We start from the raw sequence: 22,572 nt of genomic DNA, 5'->3' as shown, positions 1-22,572 counted from the left end.
GAGTTCTTCTCTCCTATCTCTCAAATATGAATTTGAGGCTAATGTTTGGTTATGGAGTTCTTCTTTCATATCTCTCAAATATGACTCTGAATATGGATTTACGGCTAAGGGTTTTAGGATTTAACAAAAAGAGAATCAGTCTTTCTCAAACTAGGTTGCTATAAGAGTTTTAGGGTTTAGCAAAAGAAAAATCCATCTTTCTCAAATTAGGTTGTTAAGACTCATGTCCATGCATCTTGAAGTCGAGATGATCAATTTGAGGATATTTGGGGCATCCAAACAACCTCTTCTAGTGATCAAAGGGGTTTATGTTCCTTTGGTGTGGCTTGGCCGAAATTTACTTTTCCGGTTCGAGGTTGAAGCTAGACCGTTGATCCCGTGCCATTGGATGGAGGTGACTTGATGTGGGGAGTAATAAGCCCGGTTAAGGTAATCTCTGATACTATTCCTTTTGTGTCTTGCAATCTTATCTTTTATTCTCAAACATAGTAAATAGTTGTTTCAATGACATCAAGTTGTTAAGATCTTGGTTTTATTTTTATATTGATTTTATTTTAAAATTTATCTTAATACCACCTGTAAGTGATCTTTTGCCAAAAGAAAGAGATGAAAAAAACTAAAAATAAAAATAAAATGTATTATCCGATAAAAGATCACATAAGTCGTTTTTTCACGAACAGACCCTTGGACAAGCCATTGCATTCCTGCTTTGGTGGCTCAAGAACAATTTTGGCAACTTTGATCTAAAGCCTTATTTGTTGATTCTTCTGATCATGGGAGTGAACCAAAAGAACCAACCCACCTCTCACGCAGAGACACTCAAGATATTAAACAATAAAATCTCCCCACATTCCTTCCAAAATTTCGACTTAGTCCACAAATCTTGCATTTGACCGTCTATGAAACAGTTTTGAAAGCACTGTTCTTCTGACTTAAGAGAGAGCATTGATAGATCCATGCCTAGGGGCATAGTTCACTTGTACCCAGCGTTTTAAAAAACGCCGAGTCGAACCGGACTCGCCCGGTTCGACTCGGAAATAGTGAAAAAGGAACCGGATCGCCCCGAAAATCGGAAATCGTCCGGTTCTAGAGAGAACCGGACGATTCTGTACAGTGAATCGCCGATTTACTGTACGGAATCGGCGAGTCCGAACAGTGAATCGGCGATTCCGTACGGAATTTTTTTTTTTTTTTTTTTTTTTTTTTTTTTTTTTTTTTTTGGTAATCCATGATAGATTTTTTTTGTAATCCATGATCGAATTTTTTGGTTTTTTGTAACCCATAATAGAATTTTTTGTAATCCATGATCGAAATGTTTGTTTTCTTTTCTTGTAATCCATGATCGATTTTTTTGTTTTTTTTTTTTTTTTTGTAACCCATGATAGAATTTTTTGTAATCCATGATCGAATGTTTTGTAATATATGATCGAAATGTTTGTTTTTTTTTTGTAATCCATGATTGAAATGTTTGTTTGTTTTTTTTTAATCCATGATTGAATTTTTTGTTTTTTGCTTTTTTTGTAACCCATGATAGAGTTTTTTGTAATCCATGATTGAATTTTTTGTAATCCATGATCGAACTATTTTTTTCTTTTTTTGTAATCCACGATTGAATTTTTTGTTTTTTTTGTTTGTTTTTTTTTGTAATCCATGATCGAATTTTATGTAATCCATGATCGAATTTTATGTAATCCATGATTGAATTTTTTGAAAATTTGTGATTTTTTTTGTTTAATCCATGATCGAATTTTTTTTTGTAATCCATGATAGAATTTTTTGAAAATTTGTGATTTTTTTTTTAATCCATGATAGATTTTTTTGAAAATTTGTTTTTTTTTTTTTTTAATCCATATTATTCAAAGAGAAAACGAGAGAGATGATGATTCCGAGGCCACCCTATCCCAACCATATTATTCACATATCGAGTCCCAACAGCAACAGTGTAGGGATGAGCACGAAATACTGTAAATTAAATGCTGAACGGCGGTTCATGCAGGGAAAGAACATATCAATATTTGCATATTCATTCAAAAACATGAAAATTCTTAATGGAGTACCCTCATTTTTTATTGAATTCCTAAAAACCAATATTTATAATGAATTTTAATAATTTTTTCGGATTTTTTTGAAGCTTTATTCTGACCGATTCACCCGATTCCGATCCGGATCGCCGATTCGCCGATCCAGATCGGTTTTTTAAAAGCCCGATCCGGATCACCGATCCGGTTTTTAAACCATTGCTTGTACCCATTCCCCCATACAAAAATCTATCATCCTCATCGAAGCTGATATCATAGCATCGAGGTCGCTCGTCGATTTGGACGAACCCCTAGGGTGCTGTAGTCGTCGGCGACTAGGAGCCCATAAAAATACATAGGCCAAGCCTTCTCACAAGAAAGCTCGACTTCCCGCCTCGCATTGACCTTGAGTCCTAGGCTTAATTCTCAGACAAGAAGACTTAGAGCAACCTTAATTCTTGTTGAGCCTGTAGAGAAATGATGGCCCCACCAAAATCAGAAATGGAGGGTCTTAAAACAAAATAAAAAAAATATTTTTTTTATTTTTAATATTATTTTCTTTTTTAGAGGGTAGACTCATGTAAATAGATCAGACGGCGGAAAACCTTATCCTTATAAGTAATTGGATACTTGAGCTTGGGTTAGTGTGCAAACTTGGAAACCTAAATAAAGAAGGGGTGATTGTTTCTCATTTGGTGTACTGAAAAGAAAATGAAAATTTGAAATACCCAAGCAGCTTGAAAAAATAATAAAGGTGGTTGAGTCAAACAATTAATCAACAAAATGGTTACTTTAGTAAGGTCTTGTTTAGCTTGAGCATATTTTTTAACCATTTTTTATAGGGCTGGGCTGCCCCGCCCTAAAAAAGTAGGGCATGGGCCACAAACAATAGCCTTAAGGTTGGACTAGGGCTAGTGGTAGCCTGGTTTGGCTGGGTTCGGCCCTCTTTTTTCTTTAATATTTCTTCATTTGTTTTTGACCTGGCCTAGCCTAGTATCAATGGTGGCCCGGCTTATGCCCCCAACCGGTTGCCGCCCTTAACTTTTTTGAAATCCCAATCAAGTAAGGGTATTTTGGTAATTTGACCCAAATAATCAAAAGTACTTCCTATCCTGGTTTCCATGTTGGAAGCAATAACTTTTAATAAGAACAAATTTTGGGTTTTGAAAGGATGGGTAGTTTGGTTTGAGCGACCTAAGTTAGATGATCCAAATAACATAAATAATTTTGCTCGTCTCAAGTTATAAACTAAAAACAAGAGATTTTAGGAAAAATATATTTTGGATTTGAAACTCAGAACAGATGGAGATATTTACGTTATTTCGCTTGAGCCGAGGCGTTAAAACACTTAGCTATAGATTCCAAAACCATAATAAATATATTTGAGTATTTTTAATATAGTCAAAGTAGGAGGTATTTGAATTCGAGAGAACTCAGATGGGACATGTATAGGCGATAAAATAAGATAAAGTAAACTTAGGTGGGTTAACTATGTTCAATACAAAAGCAGTAAAACACTTGTTAGGAGGTGTGGGTTAGTTCAAGTAAAAAGCTAAAAAAAAGAAACAAAGGGTAAAGCAAAAAAAAATATGGTTGGAAATAGTGAAAAAGACATGGGGACTTATGGCTTCATTAAGGGCCTGTTTAATAACAGGAAGCAAGAACATGAATTGGAAATTCAAAGTTATTGAAGAAGTGTAAATCAGAAGTTACTTGAGAAATTAATGGTTTATGTGTTTGATAACCTCATTGGGAAGTTAAGAAGTTAATAGTTTTGATGTTTGATTACTCCTGGGATATATAGTAAATATCTTATATTTATATTTATATAGATAATAATTTAAATAGAAATATATAATATTTATAACATACTATAATATATGATATATTGTATTTTATATTTATTTTTAATATATATATATATAATTATTTTATATTACATAAAATAATATATTATTTTATATATTGTATATATAATATAATATAATATATAATATATAATATATAATATATATTTTTATAATATAATATTATAAATATCTCTTATATAAAAAAATATATAATATAATATATTATATATTGTATACATTTTTATCATATAATATTACAAATATCTATCATATAAATAAAATAAAATAATATATATATATATATATATATATATATATATATATATATATATATATATATATAATGGACAAAATAAAAAAGTATGGTGAATTTTACTCAAACCTAAAAGGTGGGAACTTCAACTGTAAAAAGGAGTTATCAAATTATCTTCCACTTTTTATCAAACACAACAATAGGTAAAGTTATTTTGTTTTCTTCTTCTAATTTCCTGTTATCAAACACGCTTTGAGAGTATGACCTTGATAGATCATAATGACAAATTAGAATTCATATATTCAAGCATAAATCGTTAGAAAAAGGATGATGATGAGGACCACGAAGAGGAGGTATTTGAGCGGAATAAGTCTTATAATATTTTTTTGAACCCAGCAAATAAAAAGAGAATTTGAGAAAAAAGAAAATTTTAATTAACTACTTTACTAATAAATTAATTGATTGTCACCTCAATGATTTCAATAAGTGGTTTGAACATCGACATTATCTTGTAAAATTGGAGGGGGAGACGGTGTGTATACTTCACTGCAGAGAGAGAGACAGAGATGGCATGTCTATTTCAGAGTTGCAGGGAGAAAGGGAAAGAGAAAGAGGGCAGGCGTGCCACTTTTGGATCTTAATATCGACAATGGAGAGATATGAGCCAAACACCAAAAGCATGAGAGACGAGCCAAATACGTAAAATGAGAGAAAGCGATAAAAACGGATGAAGCAGGACGACGACAAAAAAAAAAAAAAAAAAAAAAAAAAGAAAAAGAAAAAAAAGAAAAAGAAAAAAAGAAAAAAAAAGATGCTAAAGCAGTAAGAATCAAATCTCGGCTTTGAGGAAATTACACGTGGCGAATTTGGGGCAAAAGATTTATCCAGTCAACTCACTCCTCGTATTCCCCTGTCATCACGCTTCCTGGCGAAAGAGACGCTGGATCTCTCTCTCTCTATAACCACAGAAGAAGCCTCTCTCTCTCTCTACACCGAAAAGAAACCTCTCTCTCATCCACGAAATATATGCTGTCTCTAAAAGCGACTGATGAACCACACTCTCTCTCTCTCTCTCTCACTAGAGGGGAAACGACTCTCTTTCTCTCTCTCTACCATACCAGCCTACTGTAAGGCCTTTTGCTTATAATAATGCAGAATTAAGAATCCCAACTACTAGAGAGAGATAGATTCACTTTTATATAGATGTAAGGCTACATATCACATGAAGAACGGATGATAATAACATGGCTACTCAGGCGGTAAAATCTCTCTTTTCCTCATTTCGTTCCATTTCTCTTCTGTTATTTTGCATTCATTTTTTTGAGGTTTATTATTTTTCAGGCTGTGGTTTATAGTTGATCTATGATACGTGCTTCTGATATATTGATGGGTGAATTCATGGATTAAACTTTAAATTCAGTATCAGAGAATTAGTTGCCATGTTTGAAGCTTGTAGAAATTGATGATCATAAAAAAAAAAAAGGAATTAAATTACAAATAATAGAGTCATTGACTTCATGATTCGATAAACATGCTGTTGGATTGACAATCCGATTAATTTTGATGGAAAAACGTTTATATGAGTGAGGATCGTATTGTTGATAAACCCCCCTTTTGTCTCAGCCATTAGCATTGATCCTGGCTTTCAGTTTGTGAATACTTTTATCAGTCTTTTGCTTTATCATGTTTACCTCTATCCGAATCCATTTTCAAAATCAAATACACCTCTAGACTCAGGTCTTTCGTTGGGTGAATTGGCTTGAGACTAGGATTTAATAGCATTCATCCCATCATCCATGGCTCTGATCGATACATGAGATTCGATTGATGCGATATTACTGTAAATGGTCTGTTGACATCTAGCTGAAAAAGGAAAAAGGAAAAAAAATAGCGAGGGAGAGAGTCAAAGAGAAGAGAAAATGGTCCATTGTTGAGGACTCACTTATACTTGGGAAATATTTAAGAGGGAAAGTTAATGAAGCTTGAAGATTTTGTCTACATTAAGTAGGCTTGTGATCTATTACCTCTGACTGAAAAGATTCAGATCTTTGTCTTCGCCCCTTTTAAGGAAATACATATGCAATACTGGTGCTGTATATTGGCATGGCTCTAAGACCATGATGCTATAGAAACTGATGTTTGGGTTTCTGGATACTACAACTAGGATTATGGTATAGACTGAAATACTCTTGTGGAGGTTGTCATGCAACTAAAAATCTGGAAGCAGTGTTTCCTTTGGTAGAGGCTATGAGAAAGGTCTCTAATTGTCACAAACCATCGCCTGCAGTTAGGAACTTGGTTGTTATCTCTCGAACCAATTTCTTTATCGAAGCCAACCTTGGTAGTGACCCCATATGTTGCAGTTCTCTTCGATAATAGTTAACTATTTCTCCAAAAGAAACAAAAAAGTTATCTTTAATACTGGTTTTGTATGCTTATTTATTGCCTTCTACTTCGTAGTTTACCCCAACTGATCTGATTGGCCTCCTACCTTTTGGGAATCAGCCCAATCTATATAAACACATCATGTGATGGTCTTGAAACCTCTTGTGGACTTGACTTGGCCTTCTTCCCTTCCATGGTTTAGAACAATGTTATCAAATTCGCTTTGCTTCGGCCGAAGAGGCCGAAGCCTTCGGATTTTGGACATAAACTGAAGAGAAGCGAAGCCAGGTGTTGCCGCTTCGGTCAGATTCAGGGCGGGTCTGTTTCGGCCAACAAAGAAATAGCTATATAAAAGTATTTATTTATTTATTTTTTCCATTATTTGTATATATTTTATATATAAATATTTAATTTATTTATACTAAATTAAATATCTAAATTATTTATACTAAATTAAAAAAAAAATCTGAAATTTTTCCCCGAATCAGCCGAAGCACCAAATTGCTTCATTTTTCTCACCAAACCGAAGAGGAATCTGAAGCAAATTTGACAACATTGGTTTGGAAGTTTTAGTAAAATTCTAGAGTAAACCACATTTATTCTAGGCTGCATTCAATGTGGCCAGCTTTAGTTATATATATGGACTATTTAGTATATATTAGTGACTGTGCCTTTCACATGGCTTTTGCACATGGGCGCTATTAGGGTTGCTATGGAGGAGAATGATGGGGGTTTTCAATTCAGACACTTTGAAGGTTATTGAATCCAGCAAAAGGCAAACAGCTGGTTGATTTTGAATTGAGAAACAACAGCAACAATAGGCTGTAGGGCTTAAAAGGGCTTATCTGAATGGTTGACTTTTATGCAATGTCAAAAGGGATACTTTTCTCCATGAAATTCAGGTTTCAAAACTCACAAGTTCCATTTGAAGATGGATTAAAACATAGGAAATTATGTGGATTTTAGAGAGTTATCTTCTCAAACTCAATGTAAAGGATCGAATTGACAGTTGTATCCAAGTGTAAATATGCACATATGCAAATGTTACGAGTTGCCTTTGTTTCAAATGGAACTTCTGTGCATGTGACGTAATCATATTCCATGTTCTAGTGAAATAAGTCCCTCCAAATGATGGAAAATTCACCGTAATTTGGGGCAGTTGGAAATTGGTACTATGGCGATTTTCAGTAGACTTATTTGTTGTGCATTGAAGTGCTTCTTTTTCTGTGAGAAATCGGCCTTTACCTCTGGGTGGTTTTCAAGTGTGAAATTATGAATTATGCAGCACAGGAAAATTGGATATCCATTCGTTAATCTTCCCATGTATGTGCACAAATGTCTATCCATATGTGCACCAATGGTTTACTGCTTTCCTATTTATCTACACTTAGCGCTTGTTTGCATTAATGTCTTAACATGCTCTTAGGTTGACAGGATGCCAAGTGGCTGGCCCCTTGGCCTAGAAAGTTTGAATTTGAGACTCAGGGTGATGGAAACCTTTAACATTGCAGCAGACGATCCAGGCTCTTTCAATTTGGGCTCAGTGAGCTTCTCTTCCCTATCATCGTCAGACCTTGATACACAGGTGCCCTCTCTCTCTCTCTCTCTCTCTCTCTCTCTCTCTCTCTCTCTCTTTGTGCATTTGCATATTCCCTGCTTTTGTCCCTGTTTTGCAGTCCACGAGATCCTTCTTTCGAGATAATAGCAGTGTAACCCTTGGCCGACTAATTGGCATCATACCGGGTTATGGTGAACTTTATTTCAATCAACAGCGAGATCCTCAGGAAGCTTCTTCCACCTCTCATCGTGGGGAGAAAAATTTATGTATGTCGCTATGCTGTGTTTCCTGGTAAAGAATGCTTAGCAACAAAATATGAAATTGTTGATGCATCGGCTAAAAGGAAGTGGGGTGTGCTTCTTTTTCTGTTTCCCTTTTTGTTCTTTACTTGTGGGTTATCATCATGGCATCTCTCATTACAGATTGTATATTATGTTTCTTTTTTTATTAATAAAACAACATTTACCTTCTTCTCTAATAAAACAAAGAAAATGGAGAATTCTTAACACGTGGTATTGCTGTAGCTGTTGCTATTGATTAATAGAATAGATTTTGTGGCTTCTTATGACTTGATGCAAATTACTTGGAAAAGGGATTACAGTGGACAGAAGAACTGATTCATTTCTGTCTTTTATGCTGGAAGGTAAACTGACAAGAACTAGCGGTTGATACAGACACACATGCATATACATATATCTGCATGCTGCGTGGTGTGATTGCATGAGTGCATGTGTGTGTGTAAAAGGAAATTTGAGGTATAATCATCCAAACATTTGTTAGACTGCTTCCAGTATAATATTGGGGTCTTACTCTTAAGGCCTTTAATTTGTTTGGCCAACTTAGTACAACATTTTACGAATAATCGAAATGTAAAAAAAATCCGTGAAAACAATGATGATGTCCTTGGAATTTCTTGAAAATTCATCAAAGTATATTATTTGGAAAGTTTTTTTGAGACAATATGTCCAGACTACAGACGGTCAAAGTGGGGAGCCCGGTAGTTTTGACAAACAGTTCGGATAGGCCAAAACCGTAACCTTGGTGAGACCATTTTTTCCAAAAATCTTGAGATATCTTTCCTTAATAATGAAAAGTCTTTCACTCTTATCCTCTTTTTCGAATTTCCAAATGCTTTTCAAATAATAGACTTATGCTTAAATATTTCAAAATTTTTAGAGCAAAGTATCGTAAATTTATATATTAAGCTAAAAATATAAATTCATATAAACTTATAATTATAAAAATGTAGAAAAAATATTTTCCTTTTCCCCCCCCTTTTTTCTAGTTTCTCATTTTCGGGATGAACTAATATCCTTTGAAATTATGCTGTTGAGAAATTCCTATTAAAGAAATTTGTCAGTATGGACATAATACATGCATAGATCTCATAAATCGGGCATGTTTGATAACCGGAAGTTAAATCTGAAGTTCTGGATTTTTGTGTTTGATAATCTGCTGGAATGTTAAAGAAGTTCTGGGTTTTTATGTTTGATAACCTCCTGGAATGTTAAGTAAGGTTCCAAGGCAAATCATCGTAAACATGCAATTCTTCAGTGGTACAACTCTTCTCTGTGTTGCTTCCTCCAAACATTTGAGTATATGAATCAAAGTACACTAGATTGTCCCCGTAGCATACTTGTTTATGTCATGGCCTTCAACATATGAGAAAAATTGGCTTCTAAGGATACACAATATCGCATTAGGGATCTAGCTAGACAAAGAGAAGGATACTATTGTTATCAAGGAAAATCTCTCTACATGTCTCTTGCATACTTTTTGTTTGAAAGATATATTTCTCTTTCATTTTACATTATATTCTATAATAAAGATCTTAATTGCCCCAGTGAGATAGGTAAAAAATACATAGACACACATTGCCACCAGTGGCTTACCACTACAAAGAATAGTTGCTTAGAATACCTCAACCACGCATACACATGGATATTGCGGTCATGGAAGTATACCATTTATTCTCTTTGAGTCAACCTCTGCCAATTTCATAAAATCTAATCCCCTATAAAACATAGTTTGCAAAAGAATGTAAAACACATACAAGAAACCACGGATGCTCTCTGCGGAAAACCATATAGCTAGATTCCAAGAACTTTAAAAAAATCATAAAACTTAGGACATCGAAATTCACTTCATTACTTCAATTTTTTGTGTCAGTAGACAAATATAAAGTATAATAGTCTGTCACAGCTTTTAATCATTGCTTGTAAAGAATAATTTCAGTTAAAATCTATCACATCCTACAACTAAATGAACGTTTGGATTCTTCCAATGAAATGAATAAGACCTAAACTTGAAAAATTAAAGAAATATAAGAGATTCGCACAATACAAAATCATTATATAAGCACTAACAACAATCAAAATCACTGCTCCTCAATTCCCAAGTGATCCCAAAACCCTAGAAATTGTGTACAGAGTCGTGCGTAACCTAGACTCCATGTTTGTGAAAGAAACACATGATCGAACAAAAAACTGAAAGATTTTAAAAATACTGGAGCTCTTGATTCTCAGGGTCATTGGACCTAACATTTCCCTTTTCTTTCCTTTTCTTTTCTTTTGATTAATCAGAGCTAAAGAACTTTGTGCTACTAATTTGCAGAGCAAACAAACAGGGAGAGTTTGGATCTTCTCATCAGTTACCCAATAGGAAAATACACAGAAATATTACTCGAACATCCCATTGATCTCACTGATATTGCTGAAAACGATCAACTGCACTCAAATTTCAAAAGTGAAAGTTTTAAGGTATAAATTTCATAACCGAAAGGACAAGAAATTGACCTGTAACCTTTGGAACAAAGGTTATGGCGAAGAAATCTGAGCTTGGAGCTTCAAAAAAATGGCGGACTTTGAATGAGCTTTTGTTCCATAAATTGTAGAAACGATGGGAGTCGTTCTCTTTCTCTCACTAAAAATGGACTTTCTTTCTCTACTATAAGCTTTCGCATGGGTACTATTCAATGAACTTATATAAGCGGAGAGGCTCACTTTATCGGGACAAAAAGTTCCAGACAAACTTCTATTTTTAAGTTCCGTCCAAAAGGATGGAAGTTTTTTTAAACTTAAAGAGGCGAACTTCTACAGTAGTATGAAGTTCTCATATTTAACTTCCTTTTTTTTATCAAACAGAAAACATGTACAGTAACAAGTAACTTCCAAGTTCCGGGAAGCAAGTTCCTGTTATCAAACATGCCCATGGCTTACATAGGGATGAAGGTGCTTCATGAATATGAGAGCATATGATTTAACTAACAACATTTCGATTCACTGATCCTTGAGGCAAATTTACTTCGAAGGGTTGCAAAGTAGACAAGAAACGCACTTGTGCATCAAGTTCTTGGAAGATTGTTCCTTGAGGAAGGATAAGACTGGGATTTCTGATTCATCCATTCCATTTTCCCTGGCATTCTCGCATGCTTTAAGGAATGCAGTGAACGTATTGTGCGGCCTCTTTAATATTCATATTCTCTACTAATTTGTCTGGATAGATGTCTTTATTATGGTTCCCATTTAGTTGAGCAGCCAACTGAACCAGTTCCCTTTGAAACTCACTCAGTTTACCTTTTACATTTGGTTCCATCTTTTGCGATTTTTGTGGTTCCGGAAGTGTGACTGTGGAAATGCTTTTGCAGATTAGAAGTCGTAGATAGTTTGCATATACCAATTTACTGTTCCTAGGAATATATGACTTGCATGCATCATGGATGGCACGATTTCTCCTCAGCATGACCATTTTCATGATTGTCATTTTTGCAATGTGCTCATACTTGCACACGTTCTCATGTAACACATACGTAAATACAAACACACACAACTTAATACACATACAACAGACATTTTTAGATAAATGCATGTATACAATTACCTGTACATATACACATACATATATACATGTACGTACATATATACACTCATAGATTGAGATAGACTATACATACATTTACACAACTTGACGTCTGAAGTTCTATTCCCACTATTGAATTACAGGGGAAAGAAAAAACATAAACATACACTGCAGTATGGGCACAACAACTTGTACATTTTATGACTACATGCACAAATATTTTCATGCAATGCAAATTCATAGATGTGTATGAACATGAATCGACATACACACAAGACATTGGAAAAATAAAAATAAAAAAGGCTGTTGGTAAAAAAGCAAGAAACATGACATGGGCTATTGATTATGCACACTCAGAGCATAGGCACACAGAAAACATGGATTAGCTTGCTTGGGATGGGTGAAACATTACCTGGGCAATCTGTTCTTGGAGTGGTTCTGGTGTGAAGGATGTGTTCAAAAGTTCCAGCCCATGCATCTCTCTTTGTGAGAAAATCCTTGAGGTTGAACAGCTTCTTCACAGTTGCAGGGATGGAAGAATGCCCATATTCTGAAGTGGGGTATGGCCCTGAAGGCCTATACACAACTACAAAGAAAATAACATTCACATAGCTTATTGTAATAAGTGATATTTCCTCTCAAGTTTTAGTCCTCCATTTGAGAGTGTATCTAAGCATGTTGTGACTGCATGTGTGTGTGCTAGAGATAGAGATTACCCGTGCCCTTCTCAATCCATGGCGAAATAACAATTGCAGGGAACTGCACGCCTAGACGATCAAATTTGAAATTGTAGGGCTCTTGCCCCACTAGACCATCGGGGTTTGGGACCCTCTTATGGGCATCGGGACATGATCGTAGAAGCCCCCATGCTCATCATAAACAATAATAAAGACCAGGTCATTCCATTGTGGACTCTTCCTCAGAGCCTCATACACTTTCTTCACAAACCTTTATCTCATTGAATACAAAAACAAACACCACAATCATATTAGAACGTTCCTCACCATTTTGAAAAGGCAAATAGAAAGAGCCGAATTTGTCTATGATATATATAGGTTGTGGCTTTGTAAGAAAGAGTATAATAAGATGCACAAGGGACAACACTGTGCTCACTTGGGGACCATATCGTAGATCATCTGTTTTGACATCCACCATCGAACAAGAACTGCATGATGGATGTTGAATTGGAAGAATAAGGTCGGACCTTAGTGGTGAGAAAGACCCCACGTATAGTCTCTCCACTAGTTTAATATCCACTTCACAATGCTTGTTGGATACTCACTAGGCTATAATGTTGCATGCTCAATTTGTGATGCAGCCTAGAATACTGCTTTCGAGTATCTAGATAAGAGAGCCAAGCATAAAGTTTAGGGATTGTCTACAAAGAGACCATTTATCTTTTGTATATGGACGTCACAATCATTCTTACTTATTAAATTTCACATTGGATGGCTTGGGTGAGTCACAAATTCCAAGAATTTTGTTTTATGTCAATTCATTGACACTCTTACAATCACCCATTTTGAAATTTAAGGGACAAGAATGATTGTGACCTACATGTACAAAAGAAAAATAGTCTCTTTGTATACAATCCTTACAATTTATAAGAGGAACCATAAAAGGGCAAATTAGTCATTGAGTCTATCCTTTTATGTCTTTTATTTATTTATGGGGTCATTTTATTAACTTAAGGGCATAGGTCGTAATTTCTATAATCGTTTATGTTTTTTATTCACATAAAGTTTGTTATAATAAATGGTCATGATTATATTTGATGGACGGCCAAGATTAACTATTTTTTACGATATTTTTACATAATGATGTACTCAAACATAATGCATGATCATGTTATGAACTTTATTCAAAACTCTAGAGAAACACGTGCTCCTTTTTTTATCTTTCGTTATTTAATCTCTATAATTTTGGATCTTCCTATCCTCTTCTTTGTTAAAACCATAGCTAAAGCTACTAGGTCTGTGCCAGGTTAGTATCAGAGCCCGAAGATTAGTACAGATGGTATTGTAGCACAGTATTGTAGCGTTCAATTTTTGTGCCCTAGATCAACAATCATGCCTCCATGTAGAGGAAAAGTGGCAACCTTAAAAGCATTTGATGGTAGTTCGCGAGAAGGGATTACAGATGTGAGGTGATTAGTCGAAAACCTAGCCCTATGTTTGGTGCAGATGGATTTTCTGTCTCGGGAAGATGAGATTGAGGTAGATGAGGCGGTGACCATGTTGGTGTCACTTGGGTAAGATTCATGTTGTGATCCTAGTCAAGAGTTCAGTGCATAGTGTCATGGAACTAGACACAAAATTGATGATGACTTGAGCAGGTGTTATGGTACTCTATTTGAGGACAACCATGGAGAAACTTTGTTCTCATCTTATGGTTCTAAAGATTATCATGTTGTCGACTGGAACTCACCACCAGTCTTTGATAAGTAGCTGGATGAAGATTTAAGTGTTGAGAAAAAAGTAGAAGTAGATGATCACAACTTGCATGGTGATCCAATCATCGAAGAGGATCAAGAAGAAGATCTTACCCTTGGAGGGAATCCTACGAATGCTTGATGAAGACCTGGGTGATAGTGACAAACTTGCTCCTAAGATGATGGGGATAACTAATTTATTTGTCCTTGAAGGAATTACTGAGAAAAATGATAATGTTGATAGAGGTAATGATGATGTTCTTCTTCTTAGAGTTTTACCGAAATATGGAGTATCATGTGAGGTGCGCCCCAAGGGTCTGGTGATATTTGCCTTTGAGTTTTTTGCTAGTGAATTCAAAATAAAAGGTGGCCATCAAATGGTTGCTTCTGTGATTCCTGATGTTAGTGTTCAACTTTAACCATTATTTTGGTTTGAGTGGACAACCGCTATATCTAATCACTTTGTGTGAATTGAGGAAGTCATAGGGGTAATGCATCATTAATCTTGAGCCGCTTCAAAATTCATGGTAGAGTATCATCCGATGTGTTCTGGACCAAGTGTTGTGCTTATGTAATACAAGTATAACAGTTCCCAGTGGGCCCAAAACGTGGTTAATCCGATGTTTATGGGGAATGAAATAAAATGATACGTTTTGATCTTAAGTCTCATCAAGGTAGGAGACCATTCAAAAATTTGAAGAAAGTCAATGCAAATGCCTATTAGTTAAAGCAATTAAGCTATATTTGCACATCTAATGTTTTTAATGTCAAGCATCTTATTTTATATCGTGGTGATACCTCCGACAATGAACCATTGAGTTTGAGGGCGAATTCTTTTGAGGGAGGGGGGGCTGATGTAATCCAGAATACTGCTCTGCAAGTATCTAGGTAAAAGAGACAAACTTAAAGTTTACAAGATGAACCATAGAAGGCCAAATTAGTTGCTGAGCCGATCATTTTATGTGTTTTATTTATTTCTTGAGTCATTTTATTAACTTAGGGGCATAAGTAGTAATTTCTAGATTCTTTTATTCACTTAAAGTATTTTATAATAAATGACCATGATTATATTAGATGCATGGTTATGATTAGGTCTTGTTTAGGGGTTTCTTATCAAGGATGTATTCAAATATAATGAATGATCATGTTACAGACAATTCAAAACCTTAGAGCGGCAAGTGCTCATTCTTTTATATTTGATTTTTTAATCTGTCTAATTTTTGGATCTCGCTTGTCTTTCTTCTTTGCTAAAACCCTAGCTCAAGTTGCTAGGTTTTCGACAATCTGACTTCAAACTTATCAATCTAGAGCACGTGCTTGGCACCTTAACTGTTTGGAGAATTCTAAGGAAAAAGTTTATATAAGGATGCCTTATAATGTAGAACTACGGATGCCCCTCAAAAATCCATCGGAAAAAGTAGTTTTAATGTTGAAAAACCCTTTGATTGATCATCTCGATATTGAGATGTATGACTATGAAAAATAAAAAGATTTTAAGTCTAAAAAATAATACATTTTACAACATATTATCTACACCGTCCATTTTCAAGATTTTCATATGTTTATATATCTACTTGATTTTAACCATTTTTTAAATTTAAAATTTTATAATTAGATATAAAAATAGATTTTGAGATAATCTTAAGAACTTTTTACATCAAAATTATATACCATAATAAAATTTGAAGGTGCCCCTTACCTCTACACCTACGGATGCATCCGTATGCCAACTGCGCACCAGAAGGAAAAAAGAAAGAAAGAGATGATGGATTGAAAAGGGCTCTATTACTCTTTTAGCCTAGAGCTGCTTGGGTTTATCAATAAATGGTAGGTATGAAGGAAACAATGGCCTCACCTTTGGTGCTGCAAACATGCCAGGGATGAGATGGGTTGACCCTGACCTTGTTGTAGCTTGCGGGGTACTCAGACCTGGTTGGTCCAAATTTCTCCTACCTGGATGTGATCCACTTACAGGTTCGAATATACCCAAACCCGATCTCAACATGGCTGATCTGGTCAATCTGGGTCATGGTTGGTTGACCCGGAGCCAACCTAGGTCAGACCCAGGTAAAGATTTTGGTTTTGGTTTTTCTTTTGCTTAAGTTAGAAATTTTTATCATTAAAGGAGAGGGTAAAATGTATAATTTTTCTTAATAAAGCGTTATTGAAAATTTCAAATATTAAATAATCAATATACTAAGTATTGGTAATATATTAAATATTTAACATTTATATATTTATGCTATAAGGATACCAAATTGTACCAAAGAGGTTCACCATATCACATTTCACCCATCACTTTGTCATAGTTTCAAAAATCCCATCACAATAGACATAATAAAGGATCTTATGTTGATGTAGAGGTAATTTTCAATTCTGCCCTCCAATAAAATCACAGTAGCTCTTAGAAAATACTAGCTACATGTAATATTGGTGATTGTGAACTCCAAATCTCTTACTCTAAATACCCTGGGAAGGTCATTGGTATTCATAAATACCAATATTTCTATGGTGAATTAGTGAGATGTCAATGTTAAATGCCAATATCTAGTTGTCTAACTTATATGGGGAGATATTTTTTCTATTATGTAAGCTAGATTGAGATATTGGTATTTGGAAACACGTAATAAAATAGTACTTTTTTTTCGGCAGTGGGGCAAATTTTGTTTAGGGCTATTTTAGGTAATTAATTGGAGGTAAAGTAGAAATTTTTTATAGAAAGAGAAGTATTTATTAATTATAATAGAGGATTACATCATCGCATGAAATGTGACATCATACGCATGGATCAATGATTGCTTATTAACCGCTAGTAAAATGCTATTAATTTTTTGTAAAAATATCTATTCCACCTCTCTTAATAAAAAAAAATGTCGTTTCTCAAAAAAATTTGTATTATAAAGCAAGAGGCAATGATTATCCAAAAATGTTTAGTCCATTAAACAAATATTCATATGTATGAGTACCCTAATATAACCCAATAAAAAAAAACTATATGTTTCCTTGTGGACACTTGAAAATAGGTTTAAATTATTGGGGTAATATGACCCTTTAGAAGAACATAGCATGAACTAACTATCCTAAAGAGGTCAAGCCACATCCGATTTTAGATCAAATTAAACTAAAATTGACTTTTTCTAATTATTTTAGGAAAAACATATGGTGTACTAGCAGTTTACGGTCTATGTTACACCAAGGGCTAGTGATTCAAAACTTGCCGAGTTTCATTCAGACTCCGTTGATCTACTTGGAATCAGTATCCTTTTGTGACTGGAGTTAAAAACTTTCAGAACTGCCGAATCTCACCGATTCCCAAGGGTTTATTTCAGGGCTCTAAGTTCTAAATCTATAATTTAAAGGAAAATATTTTGATAGGCCTGCAACCCAATCAAAATAACTAAAGCACCACTATAAAACTCCTAGAAATTGCACTTCTGGTGTCGAAAAATCTTTAAATTGATCATCTTGGCTTTAAACATATAGTTGTGAAAAATAATTAGGATATCAAATTATAAAAATAGTGTATATTTTATTTCATTACCTCTACCATCCATTTCACCATAAAAACAAGTGTTCACAGATCCACAAGCTTTGCACCTTTTTTATTTTTATTTTTATTTTATTTTTAATTTTGATATATACCATTTTTTGAGCTTCAAGTTTCATAATCCGTCTTGGAAATTGATTGTAAATACATGATGGAAATTTTTGATGCCCACAGTGCTTTCCAGACGAGGATTGGAGGTGAGGTTTTACTTGATTTTCATAAGGCCTAGTCCTTATAAAACTAAATCCTAATTTAAAACACTAAATGAGGATATCCCTCACTTCCAAGTTACAAATTGTTGGTACTAAACATAATTATATGGCTACAAGTATTTAACTAGAGAATAAAGTCTTCAATTTGTCTAGATGCTTATAAAATTTTGTGTATTCATACTTCTCATTCAATATATTTTTTTTTCGCAGAGAGAGACCGAGATCAAATACATAAACATGCACGTTAACTAGCTATAACTAATTGTCACTTTGGATAGTAAAGTCTTCAATTTGTCTAATGTTTTTAGGATATCTATGAAATTTTACATGTCTATACTTCTCATTATATACATCTATATATAGGGAAAAAATCATATGAGCCCACTGGTCGATGGAATAGTATAAGCCAATAGCCCATATTGAATTTGAGCCGATCTAATGGTTGCGAATGTATTCATCCCATATTCAATCTGGACCATTGGATCTTTACTGTAGTTGCTAGCTAGCAAGCTGACATCTGCAAAAACATGAAGATGATCTCTCTCTCTTTATATATATATATATATATATATATATATATATATATATAAACATGCCTGTATGCACCTTTGGCCCACAGATACATCATGGGGAGGGTGATCATCGTTGCTGCGGAAGATCTTCAAATTAAACCAACGCTGCTCTATGACCACATAATTCGCTAGCTGCCCCCCTTCGCAATCTATTTTGAACTCTAAATCGAATGATCTGAAATTACAGGCGTACTTGATCTTTCTCAAATTCCTAAAATAGAGTGTAGCTAGTGGGTGCTGGTAATATATCCTGAATGTGAAATTGGACTCCTCCAGTGACTCAAATATGGCCTTTTGAGGAAAACCCTGCAACTAACAATATGCTAGAAATTTATCTAGAGAAGTGCTGGTGGATGCTGGCTATCAGTGTTCAGAAAGTCGACTCAGCCAAGGTATTTGAGTTTTGGTTAGGGCGAGTTACTTGAACAAGTTCGAGTAACTCGTCCAAGTCCAGGTCAATTTTTTTGAAAAAAATAAAAACAAAAATATGGTTTATATAATGTAGTGACCAACTTTTTTACTCAAACAATGTATATCATGTAAAAAGATAAAATGATGGTCGTAACGGTCTTTAGAAAATGATGTTTTCTTGTGAGTTTCGAACCCTTACCACACTGAAATATGTGTCGCGATGAATCCATGTGACTTAAATTTCACATTTAATATAACAAACTTTGCAAACACCCTACTTGCCCAAAACTTGTGTCGCCCATAAAACGAGGCCGAGTTATTTGGCCTAGTCCGAGTGGTCTCGGTACCGCTGGTAATATAACTTGAATGTGAAATTAGACCCCAATGACTCAAATATGGTCTCTTGAGGGAAACCCTGCTACCATCAAATCAAAGGCCCATCATTGGTCATCTTTCCAAATTTTGCAAATTTTTAATTTTTTTTTGGAGTCACCTATATAAAATGAAAGTACAAAAGTATCCTGTTAAATGTTATTTGAGATTGTTTGGACCCCTTTAGTGAATTTGTAATGGTTTCAACCCCTTAAATGATATTTTTACAATTGTGACGCTTAGTTTCTTGTACATATGTCTACCCATAGCATAAATTTAATACTATAAATTCCTTAAAAGTATAACAATATTTAAAAAAAGGGATTGTATATTATGAGACTATTTATCATTGCGGATTTACAAAAAAACAAAAGAAAGAGTGTTTACCATTGTTACAAGGAGGTCACAATCACTCATGCCCTTAGATGTCAAATTGGATGGCTTTGGGTATCTCATAAAGTTCGTTTTTTTTTTAATTTAAACTTTGAGTCTAGTCAATGACACACTCACAACCATCCGATTTAAAATATGATAAATAATAGTGATTCTGACCTCCTTGTACTAAAAGTAAATGAATCTGATTTAAAATGTGGACAAGAGTGAATGTGATTTCCTTGTACGAAAAGTAAATGGTTACTTTGTTGATGATTTCAAAATCTAACTTGAGCCTATTTATAGTCTTATACTTTTATATAAGTTCAAATTTATTTTTGTGATTCAAATTATAAGAACTAATAAGATCCCAATAAAAGAAAAGGGCTTGGTCGTTGTAGTAGCACCATACATCCTAGTCATCATGTTGTAGTTTTCATTTCCACTTCTACTACCCCAATAACATCTTTAAAGAACTACTCTTAAAACTATTTCAAAATATGGGTAGGGCCTGCATTATCCACTTAATTTGAAAAAAAAAAAAAAAACAGAATGCCCTGCACATCTAAAAATGTTAAACACTAGATATATTTGTAACCATGCCTGCGTGATTGTCTTTGAATCTTTGCTCATGGCGCCATGTGACGTGGCCAAGTGCACAAAAACCCGGTTCGGCTGTGTTGATGTAGGAACCGAAGCAAACCACCGATCGAAAACTGCAAATTCCGACACTACTGACTTGTAAACCGGCACTGCTTCCGGCTTGAGGCCATTAATCACAGGCTGTGACATGTTCTTCTGTTCGGACTCAGCATGTTGCGCGAAACCATTCATAGGTGGATCACCGGAAAAGTCACTCGGAATTTCTCTGTTGATACCAAACATTTGCTCTCTAATGGCCTGGAACGAGTGTCCAGGATCCTGGCACACATATTCCGAATTGCTGCCAAAAAAAATCCGACCAGAATTGGGATCAGAAGTCGAAATGGGGTTCCATTCTTCGCCTGTGACACCATTGATTTCCGGATCGATAGACTTCATACATCCAAGCATGTGGTCGAAGGAGCGGTTTTCCTGCACCATAACCATAACCATAACCACTACGGTTTTGATGGGAGAAGAGGTGGTATTTGCCGCCACTGTTGCGAGTGGTTCCTGTTTTAGGGTGGTTTTCTATCAATGAAGGTTGTTTGGTGGGTTTTATATACAAGTTCCCTAGTCTAGCAAGTTAATTATTATAATTTTTAAACTTAATCTCAAAAAAATAAAAATAAATAAATAAATACTGTTTCTCAAGCTTATTGCAAATTAATTAATGGCTGCTTAAGCATATTGCAAGTTAATTCTTGCTACTTGATCTAATCCTAAGTCGATTATTATTTTTAACATGGTGGTGGATCAGAACATTGAACTAGTCAAAGACATGCCTTTTCTACTTCGTGTGGGCAAAGCTTCCCTTTTTTAGTTTTTACTTCTTCAAAGATGAGCTAATTTGAAGTTTTATGTCATTATTTGAAAACAATAATTATATACAACTTGTATTAGTAATACCTCTAATGTGTTGAAACCAGTGGTTTAAAAAATGGATCGGTGTCCCGGATTGAGCACCTAAAAAAATCCATCCAAATCGGTGAATCGACGATCCAGATCTGGAATCGGCCGAATCGGTAGGATTAAGTCTTAAAAAAATCCAAAAATTTTATTAAAATTCATTATAAATTTTTTTTTTAATAATCCAATAAGAAATGGGAGTACTATATTATTAACTTTCATGACAATATGCGAATATTGAGATGTTCATTCCTTATATGAAGATTCTCATCAAATATTTATTAAAATCTAACTAAAGACAATATTATACATTGAAATTAGAATTATTGGTATGTATTTTATTATTTTATAATTATTTTACTATACAAATAAAAATAAATTGGAAATTTGTCTTATAATATCATCTAATTTAAAAATCTAAAAATTTAACAATAAATTAGGAGAATAGGCCAAATTGGCAAATTTTGTCTCAAAATATTTAAAAAAAATCATTATTAATATTTAAAAATAGTGTTCTTTTAGTTTCTAAAAGAAATTAGAAGTGATGCAGTATGTATTCTCATTACTTTGTAAAAATAGATGAATATTGAGACATTATTTTCCTGTTTGGGTGCCTATATAATTATTAATTATAATATTATAATAAATATGATTTGAAAATTATTAGAAATCGATTCCATTTCTTTCTTTTTTTTTGGTCAAGTAATTCCATTTCGTAGGATTAAAAAAATAAAACCCCCTATAAATTTTAATGTTATGATATTAAAATATAAAAAAAATTACCCTAAAAAATAGAAAAAAATAAATACAATAAAAATTTTAAAAATTAAAAAGTAGCTTGTTTGCCACAATCCAATCGATGTTCATTGTTGTGACAAAAAAAAAAATGGCATGAAGTAGAAGAACTAGCTAGAGAAAGAAAACTATTTTGTAGCTTTTCCTTGTTATTGCCTTAGTCCAACTAAGCCTTTATACCCTCACTCTTAGCCCTTAGCCCTTAGCCCTTTATGTACTTGAAAAGCAAGCACGAATAGTCCCACAACCAATGATTAAAGCCATATAAAACTCGATCTCTTAGCCTCTCAAGAAATGCTATGTGCTCGTTATGGTGGTTGGTTGGTACTTATGGAAGAAATATACATTAAAATAATATAAATGGTGGGTACTGCAGGTAGTGGTGGC

At 34.2% G+C, this 22,572-nt stretch overlaps 1 pseudogene across 1 annotated transcript; it reads right to left on the bottom strand.

The window, feature by feature from the left end:
• Window positions 1–7,931: 7,931 nt before the first annotated feature.
• LOC105420278 (non-specific phospholipase C3-like) lies at window positions 7,932–22,257 on the bottom strand (annotated as a pseudogene). Its single transcript, XR_016050999.1, has 6 exons — window positions 22,237–22,257; window positions 20,443–21,012; window positions 18,719–18,990; window positions 12,639–12,870; window positions 12,335–12,508; window positions 7,932–11,690 (listed from the first exon to the last, which is right to left on the bottom strand). The product of XR_016050999.1 is annotated as a non-specific phospholipase C3-like (transcript).
• Window positions 22,258–22,572: the final 315 nt, after the last annotated feature.

This window comes from Amborella trichopoda, chromosome 3 (genome assembly GCF_054954075.1).
Source record: "Amborella trichopoda isolate Santa Cruz 75 chromosome 3, AtrichopodaSantaCruz75HAP2 v2.0, whole genome shotgun sequence".
In the NCBI taxonomy this organism is placed as follows: Eukaryota; Viridiplantae; Streptophyta; class Magnoliopsida; order Amborellales; family Amborellaceae; genus Amborella; species Amborella trichopoda.
Note: the sequence above shows the minus strand (reverse complement) of the source record. Positions and strands in the feature narration are given on the sequence as shown.